We start from the raw sequence: 24,556 nt of genomic DNA, 5'->3' as shown, positions 1-24,556 counted from the left end.
AAGAATACGTTATACACATATCTAGTTATCTCTCTGAATCACTCTATCTATCCCTTTCTGTCATTTTTTACATAATCCTCGAAGTATGACTTAATTTTTAAAATATCTCTAAGCAGTTATATTTAAGAAATTTCTTTATAAGAGCAATTTTCATGTGCTACATAATTTTTCTCTGATCCTTAAAAAACTTTCTGAGATAAGGAGTAGAGCTACTATCCTCATTTTATATGGGGTAATAGAGGGTCAAAAGAGGTTAAAAAAACTTGCCCAAAGTCTCACTGTTATAAAATTTAAATGAAAATTAAATATTCAGTATGTGAAAACCCCTCAAATACTAGCAGTAAAGAAAATGACTTCCTGGCCACCAAAAAAACATGTTTATATTTCTTTTCCCAAAAGAAAAAAAAACTGCATGATATAAGAATCAGTCTGTGAGCACAAAAAAAAATTATACAGTGAAAATAAATCATGTGGTCAACATAATAAAAGGGAAAGTCCTTAAAATCTACCTTGAAGTTATATGTTTCAATAAGTTCTTCATCTGTTTGTGATCATTATTTTTTAAATTTAATATAATTATTATCAAAGTTACTGGATGTGTAGGTAATTAAATCTCATTAACCTTGACTCTTTTAATTCAAAATTTAAAGTAATCTTATACAGGCTGAGACACATTTAACCTTGTGAAATCTATAAAGAAAATGTTTGCTAAGCAAATAATTAACACCATGATTTTTGGTCATGATGAATTCAAGTAAATGAGCTACCTCAGGAAGTTTTACCTTTTAAACCCACTGGCTGTAAGTCACTGCAACATTTCAAGGGTTATATATAAAGACAATAAGATAATGTAAACAAATGTGAGTGAATACTAATTCTTGTACCAAGAAAAACATGTTATTTGTTCCATTCACTAGATTTGCTTGAAATGACTAAAATCACAATCTGTAAAAAAAACAAACACATTTCGATAAATTCATTCATTCAATAATATTTATTCTTCTTGATAACATTTTCATTGTTTTTAAATGTTCTACAACTGTTTTCCCCACCATAAACTTATCAAACAGGACGCACATTAGTAGTTCTCATTTTTCTTCTACAAATGAGGAAACTGAAGCTCATAGAGATGAAGTGACTTGCCAAAGCCACAAGGAAGAACTAGAGCACATTATGAAGTGCAAGATGGATAATTTTGATTATATTATATTGAAAAGTTTTTGCACAACCAAACCCAATGCAACCAAGATTCAGAGGGATTCAGAAAACTGGGAAAGAGTTTTTGCAGGTAGTGTCTGCGATAAAGGCCTCATTTCTAGAATATATAGAGAACTGAGCCAAATGCATAAGAATACAAGTCATTCCCCAATTGATAAATGGTCAAAGGATATGAATAGGCAATTTTCAGAGGAAGAAATGAAAGATATCTATAGTCATATGAAAAATGCTCTAAATCACTATTGATTAGAGAAATGCAAATCAAAACAACTCTGAGGTACCACATCACACCTATTAGATTGGCAAACATGACAGAACAGGAAAATGATAAATGTTGGAGAAGATGTGGGAGAATTAGAACACTAACTATGAGCTGATCCAACCATTCTGGAGAGCAATTTGAAACTATGCCCAAAGGGCTACAAAAATGTGCATACTCTTTGACCCAGCAATACCACTTCTAGGACTGTATCCCTAAGAGATCATGAAAATGGGAAAGGGTCCCACGTGTATAAAAATATTTACAGCAGCCCTCTTTGTGGTGGCCAAAAACTGGAAATCAAGGGATGCCCATCAACTGGGGAATGGCTGAATAAATTATGGTATATGAATGTAATGGAATACTACTGTGCTATGGGAAATGATGAACAGGAAGACTTCAGAGAGTCTTGGAAAGACTTATATGATCTCATGCTGAGAGAAAGGAGCAGAACCAGGAGAACTTTATACACAGAAACAACCACAGTGTGAGAGGACTTTTTCTGGTAGACTTAAAACTTCACTGCAATGTAAGGACTTTAAAAATTCCCAGTGGTCTTTTAAGGCAAAATGCCTTCCACATCCAGAGAAAGAACCATGGAATTCAATTGCATATTGTAGCAGATCATTTTCTTTTGTATTATGTTTTGGTTTATTTTATGATTTCTCCCATTCATATTAATTATTCTACACAGCATGACTATAGTGAAAATGTATTTAATAAGAATGTATGTGTAGAACCTATATAAAATTGTATTCCATCTCGGGGAGGGAGGGGAGAGGTAATGGGAAGGGAGGGCAAAAAAAATCTAAGCTTTATGGTAGTGACTGTAGAACACTGGAAATAAATAAAACTAATTAAAAATTTTAAAAAAATCTGCAAGCTGAATTCATTGTTCTGTTCTTTCTCTTTTATCCATTAAAATATAATTTTTCCCCATTTCCCCATTTCATTTGCTTTGACTGCAAATTTTGGTTGTAATTATCTCTAATAAAATGATTTAGTTTCCAATTAACTTTGAAATCTATGCCTCCAAAGCTCCTTACTGAATGTAATTTCTATTACAATATGTTTTTAAAAAGATATGCTTAATATTTCTGGGTTTTGATTATTTAAAATTAAAAGGGGTTTTCCCCCCACCAAGAAAACCAAGCCTGAAGCTTGGGGCAGTAATCCCCTACCCTTGGGTAAACAGATCCTAAATTTAATATATAATTCAAAGTGAAGAAATGGACTCGGAAAATTAGCAAACAAACAAACAAAAAAACCTGACCATAAAAATCTGTTACATGAAAGAATGACAGGGAAGAGCAAAGTATAAACGCAGATGAAGACAATGATGTCAAAGGAACTAAAAACAAAGCCTTAAAAGAAAATGCACATTAGAAATAAGCCCAACAAGAATCTCTGGAAGAGCTATAGAAAGCTTGAGGGGGAAAAAGATTTCCAAAATCAAGAGATTAGAAGAAAAATTAAGTAAAGAAAAGAGAGCAAGGGAAGAAAATCATGAAAAAGTAATTAACAATTTAGTAAAAGGTACAAAACATAGTGAAGAAACTAATACCTTAAAATAGATAACTGGCTAAATTTTTACCACTTGCAAAAACTCATTGAAGAAAAAAATAATTCTGTAAAAATCAGAATGAGCAAGGGAAAGCTAATGACTCTATTCATTTTTTCTTGAGATATCAAGAAACAGTAAAACAAGGTTAAAAAAATGGGGAAAAAATAGAAGAAAATGTGAAATGCCTTACAAAAAAACTACTAACCTGGAAAATAGACTGAGGAGAGATAATTTAAGAATTATTGTACTACCTGAAAGACATGATCAAAAAAAGAACCTAAACATATTTCAAGAAATTTTCACAGAAAACTGCCCTAATATGCTAGAACCAGAGGATTAAACAGAAATTGAAAAAATCCACCAATCACCATGTGAAAGAGATCCCCAAGGGAAACTCTGAGGAATAACAAAACCAAATTCCAGATAAAATACTGAAAGCCAGAAAGAAACAATTCAAATACCTGGAGCCACAATCAAGATCACACAAGTTGTAGCAGCTTCCACATTAAAGGATTGAGGGCTTGGAAGATGATATTCCACAAAGTACAGGAAAGAGGATTAAAACCAAAAATAACCTACTCAGCAAATCTGAGGATAATCCTTCCAGGACAAAAATGCACATTTAATGAAATGGAGAATATTCAAGCATTCCGGATGAAAAGACCAGAGCTAAATAGGAAATTTGATATTCTGACACAAGATTCAAGAGAAGCATAAAAAGGTAAACATGAAAGAGAAATCGTAAGGCAATCAATAAAGTTAACTGTATACACTTCCATATGGGGAAATGATACATTTAACTCCTAAGAATTTTATTATTATTAGGGTAGTTAGAAGGAATCTACATAGAGAGAGGGCATAGGTACAAAATAATTACATTAGTATGACCCCAAAACAAAAATGGAGGAGTAGGAAAAAGGGATGCATTGGGAGATGATGGAAGGGAGAGGGAGAATGTGGAAAAATATCTCACATAAAAGAGGCACGAGAAAAAGAGCTTTTACAATGGAGGAGGAAATAAGGGGCAATGCTTGAACCTTACTCTCATCTGAACAGGTGCAAAGACAGAAGAAGATATATACACATTTAGTGGGGAATAAAAATCTATTTTACCTAACACAGCAGGAGGAGGGGAAGGGACTAAGATAAAAGAGGTGGGGCAGAATAATAAGAAGGTGGGCAGATTAAGGGAAGAAGCAAAAACAAGTGGAGGGACTGGGTAAAAAAAAGTATAAACAGAAGAAAAAAGGATGGAGGGAAATAGTCATCATAATTCTTAATGTTAATGAGATTAACTGTAAGGGAACTGCCAACCCTCAGCTCTCTTGGACGGCGTACACCAATCACGGCTCAGGTAAACTAAGGGGAGATTGGTAAGGCATGAACAAGATGGCCCTGGGAGGAAGGGTTCTACCCCTGTTTACCACCAGATACTTCCTGAAACGTGGCTGGAAAGCGGTAGCAAAACTTGCTTAAACTAGTTTAATCTTGCTTGTGCTGCTTACGTTAACTAAGGCGTACATGATACTATATAAGTGCCTGAGCTAGATTGAATAAACAGAGTTGCCTCACATCTTTGCCTCCCCCCTCATCCGTTACTCACAGCATGCTCCTTCAGGGTCAACAGGACCTGCTGGTCAGATAGGGCCTCTTGGCTCAGGGTGAACAGCCCCCAATAAACCCCGTTCAATTAACTTACTCGCAAACTGAAAGAAGATAGCAAAAAGGCATTAGAAACCAGAATCCCTCACTATGTTATTTACCAGAAACACACACACACACACACACACACACACACACACACACACACACACACACTCCAAATTTAAAATATGGGGCTGAAGTATCTACTATGTATGAAAGGCAGAGATAGCAATAATGATTCAGACAGAGCAAAAAACAAAAGTAAACCCAATTCAAAGAGATAAACAGGGAAACTACATTTTTGTGAAAAGTAAGCATAGATAATGAAGTAATAAAATTTTGAAAGGAAAAGTTAAATGAGTTACAGAAGTAAATGGACAAAAACTATAAAATGGGGGACCTCAACTTCCCCCTCTCAGAACTAAATAAGTCTAATTGTAAAATAAATAAGAAAGAAGTTAAGGAGATGAAAAGAATCTTAGAAAAGTTACATATCATAGACCTCTGGAGAAAACTGAATGGGAATAAAAAAAGAGTATACCTTTTTCTAAGCAGCACATGGCACCTACACAAAAACTGACCATGTATTAGGGTATAAAAACCACACAACCAAATACAGAAAGGAGGAAATATTAAATGCACTCTTTTCAGACCATAATGCAAAAAAAAAAAACCATTCAAAAAAGGCCATGGAAGTATAGATTAGTATTAATGGGAATTCTAATCCTGAAGAATGAGTCACTCAAAGAAAAAAATAATATCATGATAATAATATCATGAAAGATGACAACAATAGGACAATATACTAAAATCTGTGCAACACAGCCGAAGTAGTTCTCAGGGGAAAACTGCTATCTCTAAATGCATACATCAATAAAAGAGAGAAAGGATAGATCAATGAATTGGACATGTAGCTAAAAATAAATAAAAATCTCTAATTAAATACCAAAATGGAAACCTTAAAAAGAAGTGAATAAAACAAAATAATAAAGATCAGTGGAGTGAAACATAACAACAACAGAACAATAGCAACAAACAAACAAAAACCACAAGGGAATAGGTAAATCTTTGGTTCATTTCATTAAAAAAAAGACAGAAGAAAACCAAATTACCAACATCTAAAATAAAGAAGATGAATGTACCACCTATGAAGATGAAATTAAATCAATTATTAGGGGCTATTTTGCTCATTTATTTATTTTGTTTGTTTTTGTTTTTATCTAGCTAGCTAGCTAGCTAGCTATCTATCTATGTATTCGATGTTCTGAAATCACTACCAAAAAGCTTAGATTTTTACCCCTCCATCTACCTCCCACCACCTCCCTCCCTCCCCAATACGCCATACAATTCTATATAGGATCTACCTATACTTTCCTACTGAATACATTTTCATGGTAGTCATGCTGTGTAGACGAACTAAGACAAATGGAAGAAATCATATAACAAATCAATACATAATACACACACACACACACACGTACAAACATGATTGGCTACATTCTGAAAATGAATTCCATATTTTATTCTTTGAGTGTGGAAGGCATTTTGCCTTAGAAAATCATTGGGAATTATTCTTTTTTTTTTTTTAAGTTTTTATGTTATTATGAAGTTCCAAGTCTACCAGAAAAACCTCTCACACACTGTGGTCGTTGCTGTGCACAAAGCTCTTCTGGTTCTGCTCCTTTCACTCAGCATTAGATCATATAAGTCCTTCCAGGACTCTCTGAAGTCTTCGTGTTCATCATTTCTTATGGAGCAATAGTACTCCATTACATTCATATACCACAACTTAATTCAGCGATTCCCCAATTGATGGGCATGCCCTTGATTTCCAGTTTTTGGCAACTACAAAGAGTGCTGCTATAAATATTTCTGTACATGTGTGACCCTTTCCCATTTTTATGATCTCTTGGGGATACAGTCCTAGTAATGATATTGCTGGGTAAAAGGGTATGCACATTTTTGTAGCCCTTTGTGCATAGTTCCAAATTGCTCTCCAGAATAGCTGGATGAGCTCACAGCTCCACCAACAATGAATAAGTGCTCCAACTCTCTCACATCTTCTCCAACATTTATCATCTTTCTGTTTTGTCATGTTACTCAACCTGATAGATGTGATGTGGTACCTCAGAGTTGTTTTGATTTGCATCTCTCCAATCAAAAGTGATTTAGAGCATTTTTTCATGTGATTATAGATATCTTTAATTTCTTCTTCGGAAAGTTGCCTATTCATATCCTTTGACCATTTATCAATCGTGGAATATTTTGCTCATTTATAAGCCAGTAAAACTGAAAATCAAAATGAAATAGATGAATATTTACAAAAAAATTAACTATCCAGATTAATAGAAAAGGAAACAGAATACTTAAATAACTCAATCTTAGAAAAAGGAATTGAACAAGCCATCAAGGTACTCCCTAAGGAAAAAAATCCCCAGGACCAAATGGATTGACAAGTGAATTCTACCAAATATCTAAGGAACAATTAATTTCAATGCTAAAAAACAAAACAAAACAAAAAACTCTATTTGGAAAAATTGGTCAAGAAGTTGTTCAGTTGTTTCAGTCAGGTCTGACTTTTTGTGACATCATTTGGGATTTTCTTAGCAAAGATCCTAGAGTAGTTTCCCATTTCTTTCCCCAGCTCATTTTACAGATGAAAATAAAATGCAGCCAACAGGGCTAAGTGACTTTAAACAGCTAGTAAATGTCTGAGGCCAGATTTGAACTCAGGAAGGTAAGTCATCTTGAATTCAGTACTGACATTCTATCCACTGGGCCACCTAGCTGCATGTCAAGGGATTCTACCACATTCGTTTTATGGCTCAAATGTAGTCTTTATAACTAAACTAGAGAGAGCAAAGACAAAGAAAGAAAACATAGGCCAATTTCACTAAAGAATTCTGATGTAAAATTTTTAAATAAACTATTAGCAAGCAAATACAGTGATATATTAGAAAGACCATACACTACGAATAGGTGGGATTTCCATCAGAAATACAGGGCTGGCTTAACATTAGAAAAACTGTAAACATAACTGACCACAGCAATAGCAAAAGCAACAAAAATCATATGATTAAATAATCTCAAAAGATGCAGAAAAAGCTTTTTGACAAAATATAACACCCATTTCTAGTAAAAACATGAGAAAACATAGGAATCAATGGAGCCTTTCTTAAAATAATAAACAGTACCTTGTAATAGGGATAAACTAGAAGCCTTCCCAGTAAGACTGGCGGTGAAGCAAGGATATCTATTATCTTCATTTTTATTCAATATTTTATTTGAAATGCTAGCTACAGCAACATGATAAGAAATTGAAGGAATAAAAATAGGCAATAAAGAAACAAAAGTATCACTTTCAAACTAGCTAAATTATGAACAACTTTAACAAAATTGTGGTATATAAAACAAACTCACATAAATCATCAGGATTTCTACATATTATCAATAAAACCTAGCAGGGAAAAGATAGAAAGAGAAATTCCACTTAAAATAATTTCAGACCATATAAAATACTTGAGAGTCTATCAGACAAGGTAAATTCAGGGATTATATGAATATAGTTAAAAAATATTTTTTCACACAAATATAGATCTAAATAATTGGAGAAATATTAATTGCTCATAGACAGGTTTAGCTAATATAATAAAAATGGCAATTCTACCTAAATTATTTACTCATTCAGTGCCAGGCTAATCAAATGAACAAAGAATTATTTGATAGAGCTAGAAAAATAATAATTCATATGGAAGAACAAAAGGTCAAGGAAATCAATAAAGAGTGCTTGCTAAAAAACTGGTAAGTATATTTATTTGCTCAGAATCACTAAGTCAATATGTATCAGTGGCTGGATCTGAACCCAGAAGTCATCTGTCTGGTCAAATAGTCAGACTGCCTCTCTAAACCTGTGATTATAATTCCCCAAAGGTATTTTATTAAATGTCCACTGTCATGTGGTATGATTAAAAAGGCACTTAAACCGAGAGGTACCAGTCTTGGATGATTTTATAAAATAAGGGTAATCCATGCCTGTAATCTAATCAAACAAAGAAGGACACAATAACAAAATTAAGCATATATGAAATACTGAAAATATCCTATGAAGCACCTCAGTCAACTGGCAACAGTATAGACAAAGGTACTGTAACTTGGTTGTGGTTACTGGTTTTGGTAGTGATTGAAAAAGAAACTTGCTACTAAAAGAAGAAAAATTAAGACAAAAAAGTTTTAAAAAACTAAAAGTAATATTTTAAATGATGTAATGAAACATTTACATAGACTGTAAATTTTTGCCCCAGAGACAGTCGGTAAGTATTTACCAGCCTACCCTGCCCAAAGTCAGAGGGAAAAAAAATCTAGGAGTGATTAAGATATTTTTAGAACACTGCTATTAAAACATTTTGAAACATTTTTTCATCAGAAAAAATATTCAATAATGCTGTCTTAGTCATTGCCAGGGTGCTCAGTATCAAAACCTGTAGACTATGACACATGGACCCAAGAAAATAAGGAGGGACTTTGAAGCCACTCCACAATTCAACTGTTACTAACCTACTGACACAAGCTATCATGACCCTTCGGTATTTTTGGTGCCCATGACATCTGAGTGGCTTGTAGAGCATCCACTATACTTTTTCCAGGGACACATACATACAATGAAGTAGAGCACAGTCAGAGATGATGGTTTATAGGAAAGGCTATTTGGAAACAGTAGGTCCCTATAAATACTGTTCTTTCACAAAATTTAACTGCCTTTTGCTCTTTTGTTTTTTTGAAAGACCTCAGTGAAGGAGAAAAAGTAGAAATGAATCAAAAGACCTACACATGAATCCTGACTTTGTTGTGATCTAGCTGTGGAAACTTGGTCAAGTCACTTACTCATCTATAAAATGAGGCATTTGACTTCTGGATTACTAGATTTTAGTGTTCACTAAAGTCCTTTTCAACTCTTGAGTCTACGATTTCAACATATACCACAGAGTTGAAGATCTTAAAAAGCATCTAGTTCAACTCCCTTATTTTGCAAATGAGAAAGCAAAAGCTCAGGGAGTTTCTACAATTTGATCAGTTACACAAGTAGTGAAGTGTCTGAGGTAAGATTTATACCCAATTTCTCTGACGTCTGAGTCAGTGTACTCTTCATTGTACCATGATGTGTACCTTTTCCAGATTGTACATGCTGGCAACTGAGATATTCTGAGGCTGGCAACCTCAGAAGGGGAAAGAGGTTGTACCTTTCTGTCATGTTTCCCTTCTTATTATACAGGTGTATGGGCAAAATTACCTTTTTTTTCAAGTTTGAGTTGCTTTAGAATATATATTGTTGATGTATACACAAGGGTTACCATAATGAAACTTTCTAGATTTGAAGGTTAAGATGACATTTGTAATAAAATATAACATAAACAGAGTAGTAATTATAAAAGGAATCAAATCTCTTTTATTATGAGACATACCTAATTCCTGTCTTTTAAACTTAGCTATTTTAATTCTCCATATTTATATTAGTAATGTTGCCTATGTAGCTGTTTATTTTATAGAGGATGCATACTTCTACACTTGATCAAGTGATTTCTTTCTTTATTCATTCGTATACCCAAGAGAGCACCTGCATGATTCTGCATAGTAGGGCATATGTATCGATGTACATTGTCATTTTCTCACGGAAAACCTGAAATAGGTACTGCAGCAGCCCTGATGTTTCTAAAGAGAAAAGCACTTTTGTACTGCCAACTTGGAAGCTTAAAAATCAGAATTCCTGAGGGAGTCTAGACTGCTGCAGGTATGTCATGATGACAGAGTATGCACTGATATATGATCCAGTTAAAGGACCCCTCTGGCTGTAACAAAGATAATTTAACAACTTACCCAAAACAAGAAACATATTATCAGAGGGTAAGCTAAAGATAAAAATAGACAGATACAATATAAAAGGCAGTAAGGATATGTTTCAATCCTTGTGGTCTTAAAAACAACAAAATCCTAAAAACCCTAACAACCCCACATTTTATTAAATAAAAAAGGATAATGGTGGTGTACTTTCAAAAGAGTACCACTTGAAGCTGAAAGGCAGTTAGAACAGAACAAGTGAAAGGTAATACACTTCTCTGTGGCTCTTTATCACAAAGGCTCTAAAGATCAAAAAAAAAAAAATCTTATACTAGTAGGCAGTTTCTCTATAAAGATAAGGCTTGCAAAATTTTTTACATATATTATTTCATTTGAGTCTCATAACCCTGTGATGTAGGAATTAAGCATGTTACCCAAATTTTACAGATGAAGAAATTGAGGCCTTGATAAAGTAACTTACCCAGCAACCCACTGCTCTTAAAGGTCTGAGGCAGGATTCAGAACCTACTGACTCAAGTCCAGCACTTCAGCTAGTATCACTTAGCCCAAATAGATTATTTTCTCTTCCAGTTATTATGAATTTGTGGGTTAATAATCTAAGAAGAGTTGGGATATATCTCTAAGCTTTGAGGATGACAATAAAGGAAACAAATACCATAGTTTCCCTCAAATCATACTGGGAGAGAGAATGTTAGACTAGATATGTGGGGAGAAGATGAAGTGGGTCCTTGTTTGGGACAGATTTTAACCATTGATTTTCACATTACCTGTCTCAATTTATGAAATCAGAAAGGGGTAATAATGAAATGTTAATGTGTCAAATGTTGTGCAAAGACCTGTCTATCCCCATGTTGCCTCTTTTATGAAATATAGAATGTATTCCTGTATGAAATGGATGGCAGATTGACGCTGGCAAAGATTGGGTAAGTTGCAGCTAGTTTGGCAGTGCAAGTGAGAATGAGAAACAGTGAGAAAGAAAAACAGAGAGACAGAAAGACACACAGAGAAAGATACACAAAGAGACAAAGACAGAAAAGAGTTAGCTGAGGTAACTTCAAAAAATGGAGCTATGGATCAGAGAGAAAGGCAAAAATGGATTCAAGAGCTCAGCTGAGTAAATAGCCCAAGGGAGAGCACAGTGTCACCAGAGCCCAAGAACAGAAAGAACATCAGGGCCCTGCAATGCCAGGACCCAAGTGTACTCTAAATTTGTGCCTCCTCCTGCCATGAAGACTGTATGTATTTATGGGATCTCAAGTTTACAAGAAGAAATGCTTCAAAGTTACTATTATTGTTCTGCTATGTGGGCAAATACTTTTGCCTTGAGCTTACCGTTGGAGCAGCAAGGTGGCACAGTGGACAGGAGGCTGGCTGGGTCTGCAGTTAGGAAGAACTGATAGCACCTACCTCATATGGTAATTGTGATGAATGGATGAGAAATACTACAGTGGGCACTATATAAACGTTTATTTCTTTCTTTGTTTCCCATACTCATTAAAGTTAAGTGCATTAATGGGGATTTGTGAGAAAAATTTTTAAGAGGACAGATCATAAAGTGCAATTGAATCCAAGGCAGCATTTATCCCTGTCAAGGACCTAACTCTTGAATAAGAGTGCAACTTAGAGAGGTAAGATCCTAGAGGGGATAAATTAACTTGGCTCAGTATGACAGGTCTTAGGTCAACAAAGCATCTAATATTATTTCATTATTCAGAAATAATATCCCTCCCAGATTAAATCTATTGCGGATAGACCAAAGCCTTAATTTGTAGTCATAAGTTAGTAAATTTTTCCATGCTGGAAATGGTCTTAATATACAGCAAGTATTTTATATTCACCAAATGAAAAAAAAATGTAGCTTAAATGATATTTAAAGTTCTTTTCAATATTTTTAAAAAGCACATTAAATACTTATTATTTGTTACTACATGGATGATAAAAATACATCTTTAACAATGGAATGAAAAAGATAGAAGAGTTGGAATCCTGAGATTTAATTTCCATGGGGCAGTTATAAAAACTCTCTTTTCAAATGCAGATTAGTTGCTCTTCTGTACTCTACAGTCTTAAAGTTATATAGGCACACTGAGATATTAAGTGATCACAGGGTCACACTGTTAGTATATATCAGAGGTTGGACTTGAACCCATGTCATTGTGACTCCAAGGTCAGGTCTCTCTTTACTACTCCATGTAGACAAGAGGGGGAAAAAAAGCAGACTCTTGGGCTACTCTTTTAGCTAGGAGATCCAGAGGCAAGTGATGATTTACTTTTTTAACCACTAATATGTAATTTCCAAAAGTTGCATTTTTCTTCAGAATCACCTTTGATTCATCCAGGAATATAACTTCCTATTGGAAAAGATTGAAAGCTTGATTAGAGTAGCTAACAGCTATTAACATTTATCTAAATATTATTTAATTTACTTTCAGGAAAAAAAAGATTTACTACTTTTGAAGTTCTCTGCCTAAATCTAGCTTCTGCTCTAAAAACAATAGCTTATCTGCAAGTAGAAAGACAATATAGAGAGGATGTTAAATATAGCTCCCTCAAAATTAGAAGAGGAAGCTAGGAAAAAGAAAAATAAATGATAGGGAAAAAAAGTTAAAAGTGAACCTGTCTCTTCAGGCAATATTGAGCTGATACAATAACCAAAAGACTTTATTATAAAAGTGTAAGTATACATGAATCTCTTGATGTCTAGACACATTTCCCCATTGTAAAAAATGGCCTAAATAGTGCTCAGATTCTCAAGTGAGTCCATGAAAGCCTATTCAGCCTATAATATATCTGAAATACAGAACTAGAATTAATAAGTATAAGTTACAAATAACAAGATTTAGGCTGGATGTAGGGAAAAACATTCTAACAATTTATGTTATCCAAAAGCAGGAAAAAAATTGCCTTAGAGATAATAGGTTATTCTATGCTAGAGGCTTTCAAAAAAATTTAGAGAAACATTTGTTATGGATATTATAGAAGGCAGGCCTGAACAGGCCGAATTAGATGGCTTTTGAGGGGGTTCCCAAACCTGAGGTTCTATTAAGGCTTGTAAAAACCTTATCATTTAGGTCAACTCCTTCATTTTACAGAAGAGGAAATTAAAGCCCAGAGTAGTGGAGACTTGCATAAAGTCACAAAAATAATAAATAGAAAACTAGAATTCAAACACAGGCCTTTACTGAAAGTCTTCCCATTACAATAGAAAGTAGTCTTTTGAACAAAGCTCCCTGCCCCCAACTGAAAAAATTAGAATTGGGTAAGTAGAAGCTAATGACTCCATGAGACACAAAATAAAACAAAGTCAAAAGAATGAAAAAACAGAAGCTAATGACTTTATGAGGCCTCAAAAAACAATAAAACAAAACCAAAAGAATTTTTAAAAATATAAGAAAATGTGAAATATCACAAATGACCTAGAAAGCAATATTGAGGAAAGGTAATTTAAGAATTATTGGACACAATGAATGCCATGATCAAAAAGCCTAGATATCATATTTCAAGAAATTATAGAGGAAAACTTCCCTGATATCTTAGTATTGAAAGGTAAAATAGAAATGGAAATACTAATCACTAACTAAAAGAGATCCCAAAATGAAAACTCTCAGGAATATCTAGAGCTCCCAGGTCAAGGGGAAAATACTGCAAGAAAGAAAGAAAGCTAGAAAGAAGCCATTCAAATATGGAGCCAGAGTCAGGATCACACAAGCTTTAACAGCTACCATGTTAAAGGAGCAGAGGATTTAAAATATGATATTCTGGAAGGCAAAAGAGCTAAGATTTAGGGGGAAAATGGATATTTAATGATACAGATGACTGTCAAGCATTCTTGATGTAAAATACCAGAGCTAAACAGAAAACTCTATCAATGCATCCCTCTTCCTCACCCTTTAATTTTGTTTTTTTAGATATTATTTCATCATAGTCAACATGTATTCATGCTCTCGGTTTATGTAGTCTCTTTCTAACTTTCTTAAAATTGATAAAGTCCTTAGGAGTTACAGATATCATCTTCCCAAACAGAAATATAAACAATTAAACCTTATGGAATCCCTCATGATTTCTCTTTGATGCCTACCTTTTTGTGCTTCTCTTGTGCCTTATATTTGAAAGTCATATTTTCTATTTAGCTCTGGTCTTTTCATCAGGAAAGCTTGAAAATCTTCTGTTTCATTTTTTCCCTTAAAGGATTATACTCAGTTTTGCTGGGGTGATTATTCTTAGTTATAATCCACATAAATCATAAGCATTTCTATATGCTACTAATAAAACCAATCAGCAAGAGACAGAAAGAGAAATTCCATTTAAAATAACTACAGAAAATATAAAATACGTAGAAGTCTAAATGCAATGACAAAATCAAAGATTGTTTCTGTTAAACTTGTTTTCAGTCGTGTCTGACTCTTCGCGACCTCATTTGGGGTATTCGTGGCAAAGATAATTGAAATTTAAACACCATTCTCATTCACTGTATTTTACTCAAATGTACAAGCATCACTTTACATGGTCAAATTTGATCATGTAAAGGTTCTTGAAATCATCTGTTGGTAGCATTATTATTATCATCAATCATCGAACAAAAATCTTATATATGTGGCATAGTGGATACAGCACAAGGCCTAGAGTCAAAAATACAATCTGGTCTAAAATGCTGACTAGCTATGTGACCTATGGTAAGTTACCTAGTTAAGTCCCTCTAGGTTTACACACCTGTAAAATGGGGATCATAATAGCATCTCCTCCCAGAATTGTATGAAATGAGATATTTGTAAAGTGCCTAGTACAATGCCCAGAAAAAATTACTAATTGTTATTATTGCTATTATCATCATATGAATGACCAGGCATCCGTGAAAGGAGCAGTATTCCTTAAACTGCTCATCTCTCTCTCTCTCACCAATTCTTGCACAGTGCTTCATCAAGGGGGTGAGAGGAGAAGAATGGGATACATGCTACTACTGCATTCCCTTTGGCATATGGCTAATGCCAAATATTAATTCTGAGCATATAACTTTTGATTTTGTCCTAGGTGACAATGGTAGTTGAGACATGGGCATAGTTGACCATGATTTCTTTTTTTAAAATAATTTTTATTTATTTATTTTCAATGTTCCCCAATCGCTACCATACAACCTAGATTTTTTCTTTCCCTCTCTCCCCACACCTGCCCCCTCCTTCCCTGAGATGGCATACAATTTTATATAAGTTCTACACATACATTCCTACTAAATATATTTTCCCCATGGTTGTGTTGTATAGAAGAATTAAAATGAATGGGAGAAATGATATAATAAACCAAAATGTAATACAAAAGAAAATGATCTGCTACAATCTGCGATTGAATTCCATAGTTCTTTCTCTGGATGTGGAAGGCATCTGACGATGATTTCTAAGCCAAAAAGCTGGAGCACATCATTTATCTTGGACTTCACATTCTGATGTTCTAACTCTGGGATTATTTGTTCATCCCAACTTTTTCCTCTCATGTACATAAGTGCTTATTTAGTTGGAACATTCTTTTTAAAAAAAAAGTCACAAATTCTTTTCCTCCTCCTGGTGCTGCCCCACTCTTTCAGAAAGTATGTAATATGATATGTTACATATATGAACTCATGCAAAACATATTTCCATGAATATTATGGAATAATATCTGTGCTACAAAACAAGCAAATAAAAGGAAAGAAGCATGAAGAAAGTGAAAAAAGTATGCTTTAATTTATATTCAGGGTTCAGCAGTTTTCTCTCCGCAGGTTGATGGTAAATTTGGCCATTAATCCTTTGGAACTGTCTTGGATCATTGTCTGGATCAGAGCAGCTAAGTCTTTCACAGCTGATCATCAATATGATATATCTGCTACTGTGTACAATGTCCTCCTAGTTCTTCTCACTTTACTTTGCATGATTTACCATAATGTAATAGTAATTTAAATGGAAAGATCTTTTTCATTAATTAATAGACCCATACGATCTGCTTAAATTGCCTGGAAGCCTGGCTCACATATGGTGGAACAGGAAGGGTGAGGCAGAACCAAGAGGAAGTGAGTGAGTGGGGTCAGGTCATAGAGGGCAGAATGCAGGCCAACTGAAACAATGTGACAACTGATAGTGAGAAGGCCTTGGCTGAGGGAGGGGAGTTTTGAGAATGGCTTTGCCCCTCCACTGCGATCATGTTTATTAACTTCTTGGTCACCATGACAGATTTTGCTTTCTGCTTCTGGGATTTGGCTTTCTGGTGTTTAAATAAATGTTTTTCTTCTGTCTTCTATATGGAGAATCTTTTATACTTGGCAATTGAGAACTACGCTGGCATATTCATAGTCACTACCAGTACTGTGAATGTTGCTTTGGCAATACATTTGGCATCATGAACAGGATTGCAAGGTATAAAATCTCTATTTGGAGGCAGAAAGAATTTAGAGAAAGACATTAATATCCCAGGATGGGAGGATTTACTGTATTCCTTGCTAGCAAGGGAATCGGCTAAAAGCACTGGAGCCTGTGAAAACTGGGAAATGAGGTTACAGGAAGGGGAACCTGAAGATTTGGAAAGGTGTTTGCAAGGAAGACCAATAAGACCAGGGAAGGAGTTGGCAGGGGTAAGTAGCAGAGGCTGGATTTTATTAATGGCTTACTGTATTATATGTAGAAACAGAGATGAGCTGCTTAAGGAAAAAATTCAGATGGAAAAAGTTGGCTAGTTTGCATGAGAATTCTCATCCTTCAGGCTCTACTTTACAAGAGCAGTCTGGGGGGTCTCAGGCAGAAGGAAAGGCTGTTCATTTAGCTCAGAAGAAGCAGAAGGCTAACAAAAGAAATGAGCATCTGACCTTTGTACAGACCCAGCCTAGTTGCCACAGTGACAAAGGAAGCGAAATAATTTTAGAGGAAGAAGTTTCTTAGTCAGAAGCACGCCCAACAGTGAGGCAGAAACAGGAGAACCAAGAAGGAAACTCAGTGTTTAGGGAGATAACTGAGGATTTTACTCAGCAGGAGGTCACAGAAATTTTGAGTAAATTCACCCAAAGGATAAGAGAATCATCAATATCTTGGATGGTGATAATCAAGTGATGACAGAGCTAGAAGAATAGCTATAGATCCCGTCCACTGTCTGAAATTTAGAGGTATTAGAATTCTTTTGTACAGCAAACTCTGACACATTACAATATGCCAGGAGGTAATAACACAACTAATCTGTTAGCTCTGGATGCAGAAGGCTGCAGTAGGCAGTATCCTACTGATTCTATGTGGCCTAGTGAAAACAGACCCTGGTTTCACTTAGGGAATGTATAAGAAAGTTAAAGGAGGTAATAAAAACTGCCATAATGATCAGAAATGCAGATGCATACTATGATACTCCCTTTGCAGTTTACCATAAGAATACAATAATGAAGATGGCTCCTCCTACTTACAAGCATTTGAGTTTGACTCTAATAACTGGGGAAATAGTGCACCCTCTTTCAGAGGTGATGGACAAGATGACTTAGGAGACTAGGGAAAAGACAACATTGCTAGAGAGAGAAGAGTAAATAGCCAGTGGATTCAAAATCAGAATAAATTGACAAGGAGAGAATTGTTTACTGCTCTATTGAGATCAGGGGTAGATTTTAGAAGCCTAGATGGTATTCCAACTAGGAACTATTCAGAATGTACTGAAAAAAGGGACCTGATACTAGATGAAATAGAAAAGTAAGAACTGCCCCTACAAATCCTGCTGAACCCTTCTATCCAAGTTTGTCACACCTTCAGGGAGAATAGGAAGTTGGTCAAACCCCAGTTCAGATTAGGATTAGCAGCTTGAGGAATACATGTGTTGGCTGAAGTAACAGATTCTAATTCTCAAGGAGAAATTATTGTAACATTCCAAAATTTAGGTGATGCACTCATACAGTTTTGTAAAAATGACAGAATAATTCAAGTGATTATTATTTCTTCTAAAACAAGACCACTTGTGGAAAACTTTACCCTCCTTCTGAAATAACAGAGGGACTGAAGTATTAGGTTCTACTGACAGAATAAAATTGGGAGCTTAAGTACGGGTAAAACAGAAGCCAGACAACATTCCCAAAGGCTACAGAAATTTCAGCACATGGAAAAGATAATACTGTAACTGTTGTTTACTCAGGAGAGGATGATTACCAAATTGTACCCTTAACTCATATATTCTGTGAATGAGGCTGTGATAGTGGATTCATGAACTCCAGAACTCCAGCTGACCCTATCTACCCTGCTTCTGGTTATTATTTCCTTGGGGGTTTTTTTGTTTGTTTGTTTTTTGGTGTCATCTGTTGAACTTGTTTGCTAGATTTGTTTCCTATAGGCTTAGTACCTTTCACCTGCAGATGCCTGATTGCTTAAGCTGGATGTCACCTCCTATCCATGACAGTGATGTGTCATCTCTGGACCTGAAGTCGACCAAGCTCCAAATACCACCTGAAGAACTGATCTCTCAAATGGGAGTACAGCTTGGGGCAGGTACAGCTCTATGTCCAATCTCAGCAGGAAGTAGACGTGGAAGAAGAGACCTTCGCCCCTTACCCCAAGATTTTGGGCCCCATTTGTTGAGGGGCAATGATGGGGTACTTGTACTATCAGTTGCCCTACTGACCTATGTAATGAATATGAAAGACTGTGGGGCTGAATGTAATAGTAATTTAAATGGAAAGATCTTCCTCATTAATTAATAGGCCCATATGATCTGCTTAAATTGTCTGGAAGCCTGGGTCACATGTGGTGGGAGTATCCTGCTGAAGAGGCAGAACAGGAAGGGTGAAGCGGAACCAGGAGGAAGTGAGTCAGGTCAGGTCAGAGGGGATAGAATGCAGGCCAACTGACACAGTGCGAAAGTTGACAGTGAGAAGGCCCTGGCTAAGGGAGGGGAGGTCTGAGAATGGCTTTGCCCCCTACTGTGATCATGTTTATTAACTTCTTGGTCACCATGATGGATTTTGCTTTCTGGTTCTGGGATTTGGCTTTCTGGTGTTTAAATAAATGTTTTTCTTTTGCCTTCTATATGGAGAGTCTTTTATACTTGGCAATTGAGAACTATGCTGGCATATTCATAGTCACCACCAGCGCTGTGAATATTGCTTTGCCAATACACATACATCTTCTAAGATTTTTCTAAAACCAAACTATTCATCATTTCTTACTGTACAGTACAATATTCTATCATAACCATATACCATAGCTTGTTCAGCTAGTCTCCAATTGATGGGCATCTCCTCAATTTCAATTCTTTGCCACCACAAAAAGAGCTGCTATCAATATTTTTATACAAATAGGTTCTTTTCCTTTTTCTTTGATCTCTTTGGGATACAGACCTAGTAGTTCCAGGTCAAAGTAATGCTGGGTCAAAGGGTATGCGTGGTTTTATAGCCCTTTGAGTATAGTTTCAAATTGCTCTCTACAATTGTTGGACCAGTTCACAACACCTTCAATTTTTCCACATCCCCTGTAATATTTATCATTTCCTTTTCTGTCATGTTAGCCAATCTGATAGGTGAGAGGTGGCACACCAGAATTGTTTCAACTTGCATTTCTCTAATCAATAGTGATTTAGAGCACTTATTATTTGACTACTGATAGCTTTGATTCCTAATTCTGAAAACTGTCTACTCAAATCCCTTGATGTGATAGCTCTTATTTTTATAAATTTGGCTTAGTTTCCTATAAATTTGAGAAATGAGGACTTTATCAGAAAAACTTCCTATAAAATTTCCCTCAGTTTCCTAATTTTTTTCTAATTTAGGCTTCATTAATTTTGTCTATGCAAAACTCTTTTAATTTCATGTATTTAAAATTATCCATTATCCCAACCTTTTCCTCTTCCTACGTATAGACTATGTGGTGGCTCAGGACTGTGCCAATTCATACAATAGGACTCTGAAATTTTATTCTCAAATTAGAAATGCTTCATTCCAAGGACAGGATGACATAAACACAAATTCTGTCTTCCTGGCTATACTAGGAGGGGTGAGGTAGTGTGAGAGACTAGAGGTGACTCCTACCTTCTTGCAGTCCTTTAATCTTCCACTCTGTTTATCTCAGAGTTAGAAGGGACCTGAGAAGCTATCTAGTCTATCTCAGAATTGAAAAGCAATTGCTTGTACATTATCCCTAATGAATGGCAATCCAGTAGCCACTTAAAGTTGTCCATTGATGGGGAACTCATTAAATCCTTTCCCATTCCACTCTGAGTAGCTCTAATAGAAAATCTACCTATTGAAACTTCTACCTATTTCTGTCTTTTGGGACCTTACAGAAGGAGTCTAATCTATTTTCTACTGATTATGAGGTTCTCCATATAGTCCTATTCTCACTTGTAATGATATATGTAAAAGTACATTGTAACCTTAAAGTTCTATATCATCTACATGATTAATATATAATTGTAATGTAATAATAAATGTGTCATAACCATAATCCTATAATGAAATCATCATTTAGTCAGTTCCTATGTCCATTCCCTTGAACATTTCTTGACAATTTCTGCCTCTGCACTCTTAACGCTATGCTAAAGTCTTAAGTTATATAATAGGAAGGAGGACTCTCAAGATCTTCCTTGTTTTTTTCAAGTATAAGTCACTCTAAGGTGACCACTACCATCAGGGTAACTATACCTAATCACACAAATGAAGTGGTCACTTATCCTAATTCTCTCAGTTTTATTCACCCTGACCAACATGACTCATTATTCCTGATAAAGCACTATCACCAGTATTCAATTGTCCATATAAGAATAGGGCATTCAGGGAGGATCAACATCTCTGGTGTCACGTTTTGCGCAGCTCTTTTCAGGGCTGTTATTCACCTTTGGTGTCTACCTTCACCCAATTCCCACTTGTGGCTCCAAGAAGCTGCAGCACAAGCAGCAACCATAACCAGGTAAACCATCTTGGCAGATTGGCTAAAACAGATTGAAGGGAATTGACAGGCCTCACACTCATCAATGAGTTAGGTGGATGTCTACTGCAAACATGCAAAGACTTCTCCAAGAAGAATGATCAGACAAGAATAATTTGTTTCAACAACCATGAAGGTGGCAGAAGCAGGCACTGTGGAGCACTTAGAGCTTGTTCAGATACTGAAGATGCCAAGGTCATACAGTGCTTCTTAAACTGTATTTAAAAAACTCTGAAGGAGTCTTGAGTGGAAAAAGTTTAAGAAACCCTGATCTACTATAATCCTAGAACATCAACAGCTATTTTTTTGTTTTTTTAGATCACAGAGTTAGCGAGTGACTCCTAAGTTTCCAGTATATCATTTTGAAATAATCAAAGAAGGAAGAACGTAAAACAATGATGACCATTGATTAAAGATCTCACGTAGCTATGGGGAGCAGAATGGCTCACACTGATTACCTGTGATTGAGGGTAATCTTAAAATGTTTTCTATAAAAGCTAATATGAGTTTACATTTGTACAATTCATAATGGTTACAAAGTAGCCTCCACAAATTCTCACTGAATCCTTACCACGATTCTGAGGGGAAAGTGTATTCCCATTCTAATTTTACAAAAAAAAAAAAAAAATCAGGTGACTTGCCTAAAATCAGCAAACTTTTAAGTGAGAGATCCAAGACTACAATGCATATTTTAGAACTAACTCCAAGTGTAACTGGTTTTTTGTTTTTGTTTTTGTTTTTACTGCATCAAGCTGCTTTCCCAAGTGTGAGCTATAATGAGACAATTGCATGTATTCTTCATCATGCTTTTTCAGGTTGGCAAATTAGTCATCATATCCATTACAGTACAGTATTTCATGAGAGTCAAAGAACATGACCCCTGTAGATAGGAATTTTATACAGTATTTTGCATGACTCAAATTGTTAACAAAATGGCATTGTATTAATAGTGCCAAAGCTATTTGTGTATTTACCATATAAAAATCAGCTTCTAGAGAGAAAAAAATAAAGCAATATTCATCAAAAATGTTTAATGAGTAGTTATAACTTAAACATTCTAGCAATGAAACAATCTAATCTGTACTTAGCACCTTTATATGCACATTTAATTTTCCATCTGTTTCTCCACTGGAATTAAAATTTTAATTCCACCTCAATGCAAACCACATCTACAGTAAGATAGAAATATATTCTATTTGGATGACGCCACTCCCCTGGATGATTCTACAATTACCTAAGTATCTTTCTTATCAAATCGAGCTTCTGACCATAGCTTTATAGTCTCGATTTGCCCTATCATTCTATTCTGTTCCCGTTACCTAATTTTCCTAATTCTTTCCTATACACTGATTTGTGCTGGGGTTCTATTCATATAAAAACTATCAGTTTGAATTAACTTTTTTTTTACATGCCTCTGGTACGCAGAAGAAATGGGAATATGCTAAGTGTAGGCTGGACCTACATGGATCATGGCATCTAACGGAGTTAGACTGGGGAGCAGCAAAGTAAAAAGGAAGGAACAGTGAATCTGAGTTCTCTGTCTGGCATCCTGGTTCCACCAGTTACTAGCTATGTCACCTTAGGCAAGCCTCTTAAAAAATTTTTTTTTCGGTTTTGTTTCCTCGCCTGCAAAATTGGGAATGATATTTACATTAGCCACTTCTATTAGTAAGTACCCCAACATATACAGGGGGGGCTGCTATCACAGGTTCTTTGATCTGCTTTTCTAAAAGGAAAGACAACTTTTGAGGGGTTAACAATCTCCTTTAACCAAGCACATATATCTTTCATTTAGTTCAGGAAATCAACAGACAGTGCTTCCAAACTGTCTGACATAAGCAATACACATATCACAAATCAACACACAGGTCCAACTGTCTGACCATAGTTGCCAGAAAGGGAAGCACCAACATCTGGGTTTTCAAAGCCAGAGGGGCTCCTTAGCAGCTTCCCAGAGTCCTCATCTGGCCAAACAAACAGTTCCAGATAGTAAGCTCCAAAGTAAAACCTCAACTCCGAGTATTTATACCTTTTTTAGAGCCAAGGGCATTACAACCCTTGAGAACCAGTGCCTCATTCACAAAAGGCATGGGCCTTCCCACAAATCTTACCTAATCAAACTCTCATTAATGGGCAGGTCCATTAATGGGTGGGGGTGATCTTTAATCACATTAAAATAATTAACAATACAAATACATATACTGTTTCCAGTTACAGAAACTTTTGTTTCTGTATTTAACTCCTAGTAAAGACTCTTGAATGATAAAGGCAAGATTCAATCAGAGACCTTTGATTATACTAAAAAAAAACAAAACAGCAAAAGATCCCACTTTGCCATTATAATCCACCCTTCCAGGATCCTTGGCCTTATATTCTAAATGGTCATGGCCGCTGGAACAAATAGAAGGATTAACATCTCTTAAGTAAATACAACACAATTCACATTTGCAGAATACAGAACTCATTACCAGGGAGCCAAATGGCTTTAAACAAACACAAAGGTATAGGCCTAACATAACATCATTCTTTGAGTAGAGAACAACCAGCTCCTCCTTCCTCAATCCCAAAAAGAAATGTCCAAGCAAAGTGCTCTTGGGAGTGTGTCGTCCCTACTCTGCCACTGCAGGCACTCTCAATAGGCTCTAATGAACCAAGTCCCAGTCTTACAGTTCCAGGCCCTGCTTCCAAGTACTGAGGGGCAGCTAGGCAACAAAGCCATCGGGGTGGAGTTCTTGGGGGGTACAGGGTACTTCCCTCCACCCACCATGGGCAATTCCACCCCCTGGGTCCCAAACTGTTCCAGGAAAATGCTGCAAAAAAGCACACTTAGTACTTTGCTGCACAATCTCCATCTTGCTCCATTGCTGAACTCCGAGCTCCTAGGTTCTTCCTCCTTTCGCAGGAGATGGCTGTTCCCAGATTCCACCAGGGTCTGTGCTCAGGCAGCTCTCTGCTCCAACTTCTGCTCCTGTTCTACCACTCACCCCTCCCAGGTCAGCACACTGGCAGTTGTCCTCTTTTGCTCTCACGTCACCAAGGACAGCACATAGGCAGTTTTCTGCTTCTGCTGGGTCAGTACGAAGGCAGTTTTCTGCTCAGGTTCCAGGGCTCCATTCC

At 35.9% G+C, this 24,556-nt stretch overlaps 1 protein-coding gene across 5 annotated transcripts in view; it reads right to left on the bottom strand.

Annotated features, from left to right (window-relative positions):
- The window catches only part of PUDP (pseudouridine 5'-phosphatase), a 190,926-nt gene that overhangs the window by 32,579 nt on the left and 133,791 nt on the right, over nucleotides 1-24,556 (bottom strand). For 2 of the 5 annotated variants that reach the window (XM_072614456.1, XM_072614459.1), the window contains one exon: nucleotides 7,959-24,556. This exon is cut by the window's right edge and continues 16,067 nt beyond it. The exons of the other annotated variants lie outside the window; for them this stretch is intronic. The gene's annotated coding sequence lies outside the window, so the exon portion shown is untranslated. Of the gene's footprint in view, nucleotides 1-7,958 lie in introns of those variants that run through there. 5 annotated transcript variants of the gene reach the window in all.

The sequence above is a fragment of the Notamacropus eugenii genome, chromosome 5, assembly GCF_028372415.1.
Source record: "Notamacropus eugenii isolate mMacEug1 chromosome 5, mMacEug1.pri_v2, whole genome shotgun sequence".
Classification (NCBI taxonomy): Eukaryota; Metazoa; Chordata; class Mammalia; order Diprotodontia; family Macropodidae; genus Notamacropus; species Notamacropus eugenii.
Note: the sequence above shows the minus strand (reverse complement) of the source record. Positions and strands in the feature narration are given on the sequence as shown.